Source organism: Lactuca serriola, chromosome 6 (assembly GCF_051521515.1).
Source record: "Lactuca serriola cultivar US96UC23 chromosome 6, Lser_US96UC23_V15, whole genome shotgun sequence".
NCBI classification, from domain to species: Eukaryota; Viridiplantae; Streptophyta; class Magnoliopsida; order Asterales; family Asteraceae; genus Lactuca; species Lactuca serriola.
The window spans coordinates 52,858,026-52,872,179 of record NC_136413.1 but is presented as its reverse complement, the minus strand read 5'-3'; the positions used below and the strand labels follow the sequence as shown (position 1 = coordinate 52,872,179).

General features: G+C 35.6%; 1 long non-coding RNA gene across 7 annotated transcripts; it reads left to right on the top strand.

Annotated features, from left to right (window-relative positions):
- Window positions 1-3,810: 3,810 nt before the first annotated feature.
- LOC145058366 (uncharacterized) lies at window positions 3,811-8,553 on the top strand. Of its 7 annotated transcripts, none has more exons than XR_013686364.1 (6): window positions 3,811-4,989; window positions 5,631-5,771; window positions 6,001-6,098; window positions 6,413-6,634; window positions 6,770-6,996; window positions 7,794-8,553. It is a non-coding gene; the product is annotated as an uncharacterized LOC145058366 (long non-coding RNA). The 7 variants fall into 7 exon arrangements; XR_013686363.1 differs by lacking the exon at window positions 7,794-8,553 and adding an exon at window positions 7,290-7,528; XR_013686365.1 differs by lacking the exon at window positions 7,794-8,553 and having other exon boundaries at window positions 3,811-4,161; window positions 4,887-4,989; window positions 6,770-7,164.
- The last annotated feature ends 5,601 nt before the right edge of the window (window positions 8,554-14,154 follow it).

The window sequence follows — 14,154 nt, the reverse complement described above, 5'->3', positions numbered from 1 at the left end:
TGATGTCATTCTATAAATATCTGGCAAACTTTTAGATATCTTTACCCCTTATGTATTATGCGGAGCATAAGGGATGTTTTATCGAATATAACTACATGGATTTCAATTACAGTAAAGGAAACAATCAAACCAATCAAATTATTATGCAAATAATTTGGGATCTTCAATTCTCGTTTTATGAATTCAGATTTCATGCAATGCCAATAGATAAACTATGTCTGATTCAATTTATCTCTGTTTAATGTAGAGTATTATGCCAGATAATTTCTTTGTATTCAACTGTTTATACTCTATTATGTTTCAAAACGATTACGATATTCGATAACGACCGAGTACACCGTGAATAATTTAATACTCGCTTGTGAGATTCGTCTTCATTAAACCCTTCGGGTTATCAGTAAATCCTCCACGGAACTATAACCAGAATCTCCTGGAGGGAGAGGGTGGAATTTGTGAATAGATCTATTCGGGACTGACAATCCCACACCTTAACTGTTAGCTACAGTTAGGCGGGCACGCCTGGGGTGACAAATTCTGGATAACGTCCGACGCCTGAAGAATGTCAAGGAGGTCTCGGGTCACATTAGCATGGTTATACGACTCATGATACGTATTAAAATATAAGTTTATTCACGGATTCTATATCTTCCTTGAATCTATAGTTTTATGTATTAAAACTACCTATTGTTGTACTGGATGGTATTCCCATGGGTTTTCAGTCTATAGTTTTACATATTAAATTATCTACTGTTGTACCAAACGGAAATTCAGATATTCTAACTAAACTGTCTTTATAAGAAAATATGGGATTTTCTTGGATAACAACTTTTCAGAAAACCAAAGGAAATATGTTCTTTTAACATAAACAATCAGCTTATGAACTCACCAGCTTTATGCTGATTTTCAAACTGCTTGTATTCTCAGGTCCACATTAGACAGGTACCCACGATCTTTTGGAGAAGATGGAGTGTATAGAAGACTCGTCTTAGCTTTTGATATATGATGTATACGTATAAGACTGTATCACTTTACTTTCAAACAAATGTAAACACTTTTATGTAATGTAATGGTTATGTTTACTTCGCTTACTATGTACATTGGTTGTGATACTTAACATGAAGTCACCTCCGCCCCGGAACGTTTCCGCCTTCGGTTTCGGGGTGTGACATGGATGACAAGGCTTCAACTTCCAAAAAAAAGCATCTAGCAAATAAGAAATGATCTCGCAACGAGGAATATTTGAAGCAATCCACGAATCTTGATTCTTCAATAGTCTTCAAAAACAGGTTCTAGGGTATATAAACCAAGCACTTAAGTAATGTCTTTAAACTTCATTTTCTAATGTAATCCCAAAGATCTTCAAGAAAGCCAAACCCGCCATAAAAACCCATTTCAAAATTAAGAAACCAAATCACTTCTTATCTTTGAAGAACTCCCCCTACAAGTTACAATGATCTTTAAATAAGCTAATGATATAAGCCACAAAAATATCATGTAACAACCTAAATTTTAAGATTTGTAACGCCACTTGATCGAGAGAATACAAGAATTCGGAGATATATCAAGGCCTTAGAAGAGCTCGACGAAGAATTGCTACTGTAAAAGCTACCTTCATAATTCTACCACAAACTTTATCAAAAGTCACAAATCCAATTTCGAATGGCCATATCAAATTCTCCCCCAATTTATAATAAAAAACGTGATTATAAAACCTTCAAATGGTCATGAGAATGATCTTGAATGGATAAATAATTAATGTGCTCCCCCACGGCAAAATGATATAAACAATGAAGTTTGAAATCCGAAAGAGTCGAAAAATTTTGATGTTATTGCGAAAAACGACTTTCCAAACCGCCAAGACTTGATGGAATCCTTAATTTTCTGCTCATGAAAAAAAAAATATGTACATTAAAAAATTCAAAATTGTTCACCAGCCCTTAAATTTGCAAGTTTTTTGAAAAATGGGCTGAAACCGTCACATTGCTGAAAGTTAGGGGATTAAAATAATAAATTATATTATACTATGGGCCCGTTTGATATTGGTCTGACCGAGTCGGCTCAGACCTTTTTGGCTGACTCGGTCAGCCAAAGGTGTTTGATAAACATATATTGCGCGTCTGAGTGGGAAATAAACATCTGATTGGGAAAGAACTTGGATGTCGACTGACTGAGAAAGGGAAAAAAAATTCCAGTCGTACCCATTGCCCTAATGTATCTTCCAGCGCCTCCTTTCTTCTTCTCTTCGCGCAGCTGTTTTCTTTCTCCCGTGACCAGCAACCCATCCTTCATCTTCCAGCCACCGATCGAAGCTCATTCTTCATCTAATCAGGTACGTTCTGCTGTTAAGTTCTGATTTTATGTCTAAAGTTCCGATTTTATCTTTAAAAGTTTCGATTTTTTGCTATTCTTTCTCTAAAATTTTCGATTTTTTGCTCTTGAATGTTTGATGTTCACTTGATTTTGCTGTTAGATTCATACATACTTGAATTTTATACTGGACCTTTGAGTGTTGGCATAAAAGACAACTACTTTGTTAATCTTTAAGGTAACCTATTGAAAAGAACTTATTACTACTCTTATTGACATGTATTCAAAATGTGGGTGCATAGATAGTGCAATGAGAATCTTCAATGAAGCAGATAATAAAGATGTTTATGTTTGGACAACAATGATATCAGGACTTTCAATCCTTGGACTATGCAAAGAAGCTTTGGAATTGTTTGAGAATATGAAGAATCTTGAAATCGATGCCCAAAAGTTATTTGCTCGATCTGGACAACTACAAGAAGCCCAAAAGTTTATAAAATTCATGCCAATCAAACCAGATTCTGTAATGTTTAGAACTTTGATTTGGGTTTGTAAAGTTCATGGAGACACAGAAAGATTGGAGCATTTGATTGAACAGTTTCAAGATTCTTGTTCAGATTGTGGGACTTATGTGTTTCTTGGTAAACTCACTTTTTATTGGGTTGTTTATTGAAAATGCTTGGGATTACAGCTGTGTGTAGCAGGGTCAATGGTTGGTGTTTGTTATGTGCGTGTGTTTTGGTGGTTGCAGTCATAACAGTTGGCGTGAGTTGTGTCATGGGGACTTATGAAAGTGGATTGAAGATTGGAATATTGGTATTCAAATGTTAAATTGAATTCAATGATCTCATTACAAAATGCATTGCTATGTACAATGCTTCCCTGGAGTTGTCTGGAATTCAATGGTGATGGATATTGACAATATTGCCCTTTTTGGAAATCATGAACAAAGTTGTAATTGATTTGGTTCTATTGTTGTTGAATGTTTTTTTTTCCTGTTGAACTTTTGACTTTTGTTGTTGAGATTGATAAATGTTCAGAATTTGCAATTGATTTGGTTGTTGTTTAGTTCATGTTTGTTGTTCATATGATCATTTGCTAATGATGTTGATAAATTTATATGTTTATTGATTTTGCTGATTATGTTCTCGATGAATTCATCTCTTTGCTTATTATTGTTGAAAGGGTAAAATGGTCATTTTCATCAGTAAGCATATGTAGTCAGATTAACAATCAAACAACATAATTTCTTACTCAATCAGGATTTCTTACCCGAACAGATCTTTCTCAGTCAACGCTTTTTCAATCAACAACTATCAGGGCCTATATATTAAATTTATCTGTGCTACAGTTAACTTGCTAAGCTTTTGGCAGTTTTGATCCTTTATTTATGCTATTTTGTTATTTTATGGATTTGTTGCTGAAATTTTGTTTTGGCCAAATTATGTCATTTTCTGTTATTTATGATACGTGTTCTTATTTCATCACTGTTATTTTGTCCGCGATACGTGTCATACAACACCTGCTTCACCGCCTCTGACTTCCATTACCATTCACCATTTACCCACCTCCTTCCTCCCATTACTTTTAGAACTCGCAAGAGCAGATGTAGCGACGATTACTTCGTCGATTTTGCTCAGCTCCTTTAATCTGACCTCCACCGCCTCCTTTGTACTGTTCATCGGGTTACCATGTTCACCGCTCTTACCCCAATCGCACCGCCTCTCTGTTCCTACCCCAGCTCTGTTAAATCTTCTTCCCTCTTCGATTTCTTAACTGGGTCCTTCACGATAATTCTTAAAGATGCTGGAGGAAGTGGAAACGGAGGCAGCGGTTCGATCGTGGTTGTATGAGGTACGATAATACTTGCCCTACACCTTCAGTTTATCTGTCTAGCAAGAATGGAGTCCCAAATCGCTATCAAGAAACCATCTTCTGTAACTTTGTATGTGTGTGTTTGAAGGTACAAGGTTCTCTCCGGTTAACAGATCGGTCCTATTAAATGTCATGTTAGGTTTTTTTGATTTTGGCTATAGCAGGTTGCACTTATTCCGAGTTGGTTTGGACTGGGGTTTTGTGCTTCAACGGAACCCTAGACGACAACTATCTTCATGTTAGAGAACTATAAGATAGCACACCCTTGATAATTTAACTTTTGATTCATTTAAAAATAATTTTGTTTACAATTTTTGCAGGCTTTCTGTTTCTTTTTCCCTTTGTCGCCATTTCCTCTCTTGATTCTTGCTCCTCCAACTTCGGCGCCTCCCAACAACTACTGGAACCATGCCGCTCTTTACAACCTATCATCTTCCCCATTCTCCCAATCTTTCATCTTCCCCGTTTTCCCTTTTCTCTCATCTTCATTCACAACTAACACCGCCATCTCCACTATCCTGTCGACTTCTACCAATGACAGCAATCCAATACCCACCGACTCTACTTCCTTTTTCGATTATACCATAAACACCGACTTCTTGAAGCGGGGATTGTTGGTCGGTGGGTCGATGGATTTGGGAGTGTCGGATGATTCTCCATCTGTTTATAACTTCTTCCATAACTTTGATTTTTTTTAATTAAAGGCAACAGCGTGGGTGAATTTTGGGGACCATGATGAGCTTCGGTATTCTCCTTCGTTGGATTTCAACCAGGATCAAAACTTAGGGTTCAATCTAACTATTTGAGGTAGGCTATTTCTAAATGGCTTCTCTTACCTTTCATTTAATCAATAGAATTTATACAAAATTACAATATAAATTATTACTTCCTGGATATATGGTTATCGATTGCTTTCATAAATCTTTTATGGTTTATAATGCCATTATTGATCTTGGAATCCATCTAACGATGGATTATTCAAGGTAGTAGTAGTTGTCATTTGCCATTGCACTAACGATTTTCTTTTGCACATTTGTTTCCCAAAATGACCTTATGTTCATGGTGCTCAACGAAAAAAATATGCATTTGTTGCAAAATGTGTAAATATTCAAATTCATTAAAAACTCCTTAGTCCTAACCCATACGAAGGTAACTGTTGTTAATCAGGTTAGCATTTTGACTTTTAATATAACATAAGCACATTTAATCTTTGATTTTAGTAACTCTTCTTTGGCAACAAAAATAGACCACTAGCGTTACGGTACTCTATAAAATTTGAACAGGACACTGAGTGTGGTGGTGATTATATCAAACTTATGTCTGGATACGTTCTCAACTGATATGGTGGTGGTGGTTACACTATTTATGACTTATTGGCTTTTGATTAAGCCTTTTAATGAAAAATAATCAAATATTACTAATTTACAGTTTTTCTATCCAATTTGCAGCCTTCTCTACAACAAAGGATAAAAGGATTTCAAGAGAAATTGGAGGTGTCTTTTAAGGAAATTCAATCTTCGACCTTTCAGGGGATCAAATTCATTTCTGAAATGTATTTCAAAAAGCAATGAAACAATAACCCTAAAATGGTAATGCACTTCCAAACATCAATCCAAAATGGTGATCTACTTTCGGTTATATTTTAATTAAATACAACATAATACCAATTTCTTTTTTCTATTACAACAACGTAATTTAATGTATTTATGTTTATTTGTTTCGGATAAACTATTATTTGATGTTGAGATTGAAAATAATAAATGATAATAACAATAAAGAAAAAATCCATAATGATTTTCTGTTAAATGTGGAAACTAGATGAACCATTTCTTATATCTTGGTGGCATACCGGTAAAACATACAAAATGGAGGGAGAGATGAGAAATAAGGGTGAAGACTTACCTGCTAAGGCAGAGGTAGTTCTAACAACATTTCGCCTATTATTTTATACCATACAGGCTCACAATATTTGATTATTTCATGAAAATTACTTTCTTGGAACTTCACAATAAAGAAATAGTTGTCCTGCTTTCACTATACTTCTGAAGAAGGTAGGATAAATATTCTTGACACATATTGCTCTTAAAAACTTCATGTGTAACAACTTTACCCTTGATTCTGTAGTTGATTGAACGAAGAAAAGTCAATTTGAAAGATGTAGCCTCAGAGATTAATGTTTCTGCCAATTTCTTGGCACAACTGTGTCTTATGGGATTCTTGCTTCTTGCAGGATGAAATGCTCATGTTGATGGGTTGTAGAAAAATTTAAAGGGTTAAGTTATGTCTCCATGTATATCCAAGGCTGAGAAAGAATTTGTAGCATTAGAAAACTATGTGGGGAATTCTCCTATCTCCATGTATATCCACATTGGAGGACAATTTCCAAATAAACTCAATGGGTGTGCGACGGACTTCGTGAGGCCAACGCTAACCATCACCAAGGTGGTTGAAGGTTTGATTTTTTGTTTTCTCTTTATTTGACCCCTAATTTTTTTTTTTGTTTTCTTTTAATTTCTTTGAAGATTCTATTGACCGAATGACTGATGAAGAATCAACAACTGTGTGTTGTTTCATTTTTTGTTTTCAGCTAACTCTTTACCCAAATTGCCTTCTCAAGAAGCTACATAGGATGCCATCTGTACCAATGCAGAAAACAACACATATTTTCAAGGGAAAGATGATATAGGTGTGATACCTGGTGATTGTCTAGGCTGTGGAAAATATCGTGTATGGGGAAAACCTTAAGTTCTTGGTCTTAGAACCAGATTGAAAATGTTATTTTCTGTCGACAGCCAAAAACACCCAAACCAGCATGTGAGTTTACCATCCTTTTTCCAATTTGACAAACCTACTTCCAACTTTCTAACAAAAACAATAGTAATAATAATAATAATCAAAACTTTGATGGTTTTGGTTGGGCTAATAGTTGAATTTCTTACCTAATGAAGTTTAGAATTAAAATGCAACAAATGTCATTCTACTTCCCGTGAGTTGTTGTACTTTTCATTTCCGTGCAACAACAGTTACAGTGACTTTGCAAAAATCCATCCAATAGTCACGTCTTAATTGGTTGTAATAAAATTTTCTTATTTGTATTTTTTGAGCAGATATTGGTGATCCGCTTTTAGCTTTTTCAATAGGCACGTCTTAATTGGTTGTAATAAAATTAAATGTGCGTGCCCACGAAAGGATCCGGGCACCAAAAACGTAATTTTTAGAAGGTGATCTTGGAAATGTTCGATCTGGGGAACATAAGTAGTTTTATTGTGTTAAAGTTTTTGTCCTAATTGACACCACGTACTTTTTTTTGGTGAAAAATAGTGATTTTAACAGTTTTTGTCCAAAATGCTCATACATATTGTTTTTTTGATAAAAAAAAACTAATAATTTTAACAGTTTTGACCAAAATACCACTACATACTGTTCTTTTAGTAAAAAAATCGTGATTTTAACATTTTTTTGTCGAAAATGCCCTTGCATGCTGTTCGCTATCTATCACTACACCATATACATAACTGATAAACAAAAATGTAAAACTCTGATCTTAACCGAACCCTGCGGAGCGGAGTTTCACATTTAGTTTGCATCATATTCCCCTTCATTTGTAACAGTTTCTGGAAATGGTCCATAATCGCCAAGCTGTGAAAACAACGGGGACCAAAAGTGTCAAATCGTTGAAGTTTCAGGGACCAAAAATAAAACATTACTATCTTCTTCCCCTATATATTGACGATTAAAAGAATCACTGGAATGGTGAAGAATGTCCGTAAACGAAGGCCAAAGACCGTTTCCAAATTCCAATCAACCAATAACCCCGATCAAAGGTTTCATTCCGAGCGTAGGTTGCGAATCCCAGTCGAGCCGACTAGAACCCCGAAACCATATCGACGTTCGTTGTGAATCCATGTCACAGGTTCTTGAGTCCGAATCCGAGTCCAGTCCCACCTTTCGTTCCGAATCCGTCGATTGCACACCCAAAGTGAATCTCCAGTAAAACGAATCCGAACAGGTTTGCTTTTGTCGTTTGTAGGGGAACAGAGTGCGAGACCAGAACTCCATCCTGATTCCTAGATCGTTCGCTCCGAATCAATTCCAAAATCTGAACAACCCAACAGCGAGCACTTGGTCCCGAACACAGGTTCGCATTTAACGATTGTGGAAGTTACGAATCTGGGACTAGTCAAAAATCCAACAACGAACCCGTTCGTCCCTAATCGATCAAACACGAGCTTGTATCCGATTGCAAAAATATGTTACGATTCCAATAAGGTCCGCAGGTAAGTTCATTCATGTTGATTTTAACTTCCAAGGTTGACCAGTAAAGCGAGTTATGTGCTCAAATTATTCCAATAAGATCCAATTTCGGTTTCATTCGATCGCATTACACTTCCGGTTACGAATCTGATTAAGATCGCAATCCCAATTTTGACTTTCTATGGTTTGACCCTCCAAAGCAAAATACAATCCAGTTCAATTGACAACCAATCCGATTGTGTCTTAACCTAGATAGCGAAACCCTTCAACAATTCTTGACAATAACAGATGTTACACACAACAACCCTCAATCAACGATACTCCATATCATCTTTAATTTTCACAAAGCGATATAATCAGGAAACAGCCAAATTGATATTCGATGAATGAATATACCGACATAGATCAAACACAAAACCAGATAAATTCAAGATTGATCTTGATAAAGGGCTTGATTATGAGAATCGACTCAGGAACAGAAGAAAGTGAAAACGATAATCGATCGACTATTTTGACCAGGAAACTCGATAATGAATATTGATCCAATCAAGACTCCATCAAAAGTCAAGAACAGACGAAGTGTTCCAACAATAGGAAAAGATCTGATAAATCAATTTGCGCTCAAATAACGTCATGAACAATGAACAGTATCAGATGTATTTTGGACCAAATCAAAACAAAATTGTGAACATAATGAGAATTGGATTGAAATAATACCACAATGAACAGTAGTAAACACCATATACCATAAATCTCCATGGCTTTAACAAGTACCTTGATTCCAATCCCCCAAAACACCAATAATCTTCAATAACTCGTGCATAAAATCATTAAATCAAGAACCGATACTTCAAATATCAATAGATCTTCAAAAACCCGCTCTGATACCACTTGTTAGGATTAGAACCCTAATTGTGATTTGATGAACAAGATGTGGAAAATAAGAACACACAAATTAAAGAAGATATGTCAAATGATCACTTGATTTATTCAAAACATGAGGAATAGATTAAAAAATCTAACACTACATAAGAAAACTCACAATGTTTGGCGGCTACATTTTGCCTCACTCTTAACCCTAATTATGAATAATATATGACTATTTATAGGGAAAAATAAGTCTTAGCTTTTAACCTACACTTCATCAAGGGTTACTTTAAAACCCTACATTAATTCATACTCCCGGATTAATAACAAATAACTATGTCCTATTCATACTCTCGGACTAAGGATGAATGACTATGTGTTAATCCATACTCTCGGATTAATGACATATTTTAAAGTTCTAGCCTCCGTGTATATCTCACTCATACTCCTAAGAAGATACTACCTGATATTCCTCTTAATTAATTTAGGGTTACTCTGTATCCTAAATCATCGTATATTATCAGATATGCTCTAAACACGTATTTCAAGCAATAATAAGTATTTCACACACCTATATTTAATACTTTTAATCAATACTTGTATTAAAATCATGTTCATGAAAGGGACTATGCACTCACATTAGTAGCGTGATTGGATTAAGTCTAACTAGAAACGGTCGGCGGTTCGTGATCGTCAGGCTCGGAACGCGAAAATGCCTTCATCAAATGAGAGAGAGAAAAGAATTTGGTGTCAGAAGTGAAATGGTCAAATCTTCTATTTATAGGCAGTTTTTGGCTCTCTCACGTCGTGAGAATTCATTGCTCACGTCGTGAGCCATGTCCGGACGACTTCTCACGTCATGAGAATGTTATGCTCACGTCGTGAGCTTCCAAGAGTCATCCCATAGCCTTCCCAGGTGTTTTCTAGGCTCAATTAGTGTCTGTTTGACTCCTCACGTCATGAGAAAACATGCTCACGTCGTGAGCTCAGTCATATTAGGGTTTCTGACACATGTCATGCTCTTAGACAACTGCATCTTCGAAATGTCATAACTATTGTATATGAGCTCCGTTTTTTACGTTCTTTATATCCACGCGTATGTGGAGACGTACTCTATAGTTTTGTTTAGACCCCTAAGGCTAAAAAGTAATTTATCATAAACTCACTTTTTACGATTCCCGATTTCGTGTCGGTTTTGTCGCGAAACTTCGACAGGTCATAACTTCTTCGTTATAACTCGGATTTCGACGTTCTTTATATGTACGGAAACCTTGTGACATATACTAAAACTTAGTTAAGATTATTTATTCTAAATAATCCTCTATAAAAAAAAGTCATTTTTGATGCTTATCGTCTCTAAATTGACTAGCCCAAATCTGTGGGCGTTACAATTATCTCCCCTTAGAGTGATTACGTCCCGCAATCATCAACAAAACAGGGTTTGTATAATGACTCCATGCATTATCTTTTCATCCTAGGTAATAACCGTAACTTCTATGTTCCTTCGAATGAGTATCTAACTCTTGGACTTCTTGACTGCAGGCGGTGCTCGATCTTGCACCCGCTCTTTATCTTATGTTGGACTTTCAATCGTAACCTTCGAGTTACAAAATCGATCCTTATCGAAGACTCATTATTCTTCTTAAAAGACTTAAGATAAGTTCTTTAACAACGATCGAGATACTTCTATTGATCGCTTTGATTATCTTTCACTTCAATCTTCTGGCTTAAGTCAGATGCTACATCGAACTTGGTTCTTTGACCCACGTAGAATGCATATCCTAGTCGGACTCGATATGATATGACAACTATGGTCGGAATAACAATCATCTTCTTAGTCATTACCGAAATGATGGTAACGACATACTTGAACAAAACGGAATCAATTACTAGCTTCTTGGTAACCTTGTGACTTTCCCTGATCCAAGTGTGAGTCCTGTGCTTCCGGTAGTATAGGCCTCTACTACATTTGACACCTACTCATACTTGTCCCAAGTTTTGTCTTGCAGTCCCCAAGTTCTTATCTCCTAAAATCACAAAACAATTTAACACATACGAATGTGTCCAAATAATCATATAATTTTTCCTAGACTCTACTAAGACTTCTTCCATGCGTATCTTCAATCATCAGTTCTGCTTCAACTCGGTTGGTGATGGAAATGTCAGATGATGGGATAACTTCATGTATTATACCAAAAAAATTATTTCTGCAAATCGAAAGTGTACTTCTCCCGTACTAGACGTGTTATTTAATAGACGCATTCTAACGACAAGATACCTCTCTTACGATATCTTCCGATAAGTTTCATTCACTATCGCAAGCCATCTCATTTCCTCTATTTTCTCTATCTATCATGGTTCGCATCATTTCCTGAACTTCTGTCATTGTGATAGGTTCAGGTGTAGGCGCAACGACCGATGCATGACCCATCACATTCTTAGGCTCAGGTTGTTGTCTTCCTTGGATATTTCCTAGTCTTTCTTCACCATGACGTTTTATACACCCAAGCAGACGTTCGATGTACCAAGGCGAGAATTTAAGATAGGAAAGTTTTATTTACGATAGATGTATAAATCTCCTTATTACTCTGAAAAGTTATATGTCAGTTCTAATATCGTAATTAAATGTTTAGAAATCTGAACACATAAAATTATCTTATCCGGTCGGCAATAGGCCATTGATCCAATCAAATAATAGCATCATAAAGCATATATGGCTATAACATAAATCATTTAGCACATAAAAGCAATTTAGGCATCTAATCCTAAAGTAAGCTAGTGCTTGTGTCAATTCAGGTGTACTACCTAAAATATTTTAGACACACTCCTCACGATCATCGCTTAGCATTCTAAGTTTAAGTCCAGAAATAAATTCTTAATCCTAGTTCGCTTAAACTAATGCTCTGATACCAACTATGACATCCCCAATTTCACGACCAGAAAATACCGATTTGTTTATGCTTTATTTGAAAATCATAGTATATATTTTTAAATAAATGTATTGCAAAATTTGTTCCCAGAAAACATGATAAATATCTTATCAAAGCATTTCCGAAGAAATATATTTTGTTTATATTAAAACTTTTGGATGTTATCGTCAATACAAAAACATAAGCATAAAAAGACCTTACATTCATTTACACTAGTGATTTAAATCTCCTTTAATCTCTCAGTGTAATATAGTTTCGTATCGATACATGTGATACAAATATATTGAGTGGGTCAGGTTGGGAAACCTGGTGAATACATAGGGATTTCAATCTCAGAATGTTATATATATATATATATATATATATATATATATATATATATATATATATATATATTGTGACATCCCCATTTTCATGGCCAGAAAAGACCGATTTTATTTATGCTTTATAAAAATCAGAGTACCTGTTTTGATAAAAATGTTGCGGAATTTGTTCCCAGAAAACATGATAAATATGTTATCAAAGCATTTCCGAGGAAATGTATTTTTATTCATTTTCAAAACATTGGGATGTCATCGTCAATACATAAACATAAGCATAAAAAGAACTTACATTTATTTACACTAGTGATATACACCTCTTTTAAATCTCTCAGTGTAAAGTAGCTTTGTATCGACACATATGATACAAATAAGCTTGAGTGGGTCAGGTTGGGAACCTGGTGAGTACATAGGGTTTTCAACCCACAATAATATAAATATTATGTTTAAACAACAAACAATCAACCCCATTTACCCATCCCCATTACCTTCCTTACTCTCAAGGGTCTACCCTAGGAGTCATCTATTCATTTATTCCGAAGTCCCGTGCTTCCAGGGTTATAAGACCGACACTAAGTCCATAGCTGTCAATGCACTAATTCCATAGCTGCAAACGTTCATTCATCGGGTACTAAATCCATAGCTACCAGTGTAGGTACTGAGTCCATAGCTACCAACGTTTATCTAACAGGCACTAAGGCCATAGCTACTAAGTACTAAATCCATAGCTACCAACACCAAACAAGTACTAAGTCCATAGCTACCTATGTTTACCTAATAGGTACTAAGTCCATAACTACCCTCGTTTGTCCAATAGGCACTAAGTCCATAGTTGGCGGTGTTTATTTATTGGGCACTAAGTTTATAGTTGCAAATGTTTACTCACATCATCTTTTATCTCTCATCATTCATCTACCCATGTTATACCCAACATATTTGTAGATATAAAATACGTATACAGTTTAAATCAGTTAAAACATGTATAAAAATGTTCCTCCAGCATAGATAGCAAGTATACAGATAATATGCACACATAGCACGTAATTTATATTAAATACTTCATATCTATGTGTAAGATGAAAGTAACTATGCACTCACTTGTTAAGGTGGTGATTCCGAACTTAGACAACACTTCGTTACTCTTGAAACAATTTCCTTCGTCAAAACCTAGTATCATTACCACTAGGGTTTAGTCTATCATTCACTGAGACTAATTAATAGTCTAGCTATTATTACTATTATATAAGCGTTAAACAATACTTATATAACTCATAATAATAGCCCAAGTACTTATTATAAGTTCATAATAACGTTACTTTAATTAAATAAAAGTTATACTAAAAATAGCGTAGGAGTAGCTCACTTACAACGGGTTTTATAGAAAACCGGGCTTCGCTTGGAGCAACGTTTCCGAACCGAAAGACCTTTTTTCTCGGGACTCCGGGAGCCTTGGGGCTTCCTTCGGGAGCTAGGGGCTTTACCTAGGGTTTAGGAGGGGTTTGGGATCCTAGAGAGAGAAAGAAACTAGAGAGAGAAGTGATTTTGGTGCAAGAAAGTCGGATGCCTTTGCAGGGTATTTATAGGCGCCAGCCTCAGACTAC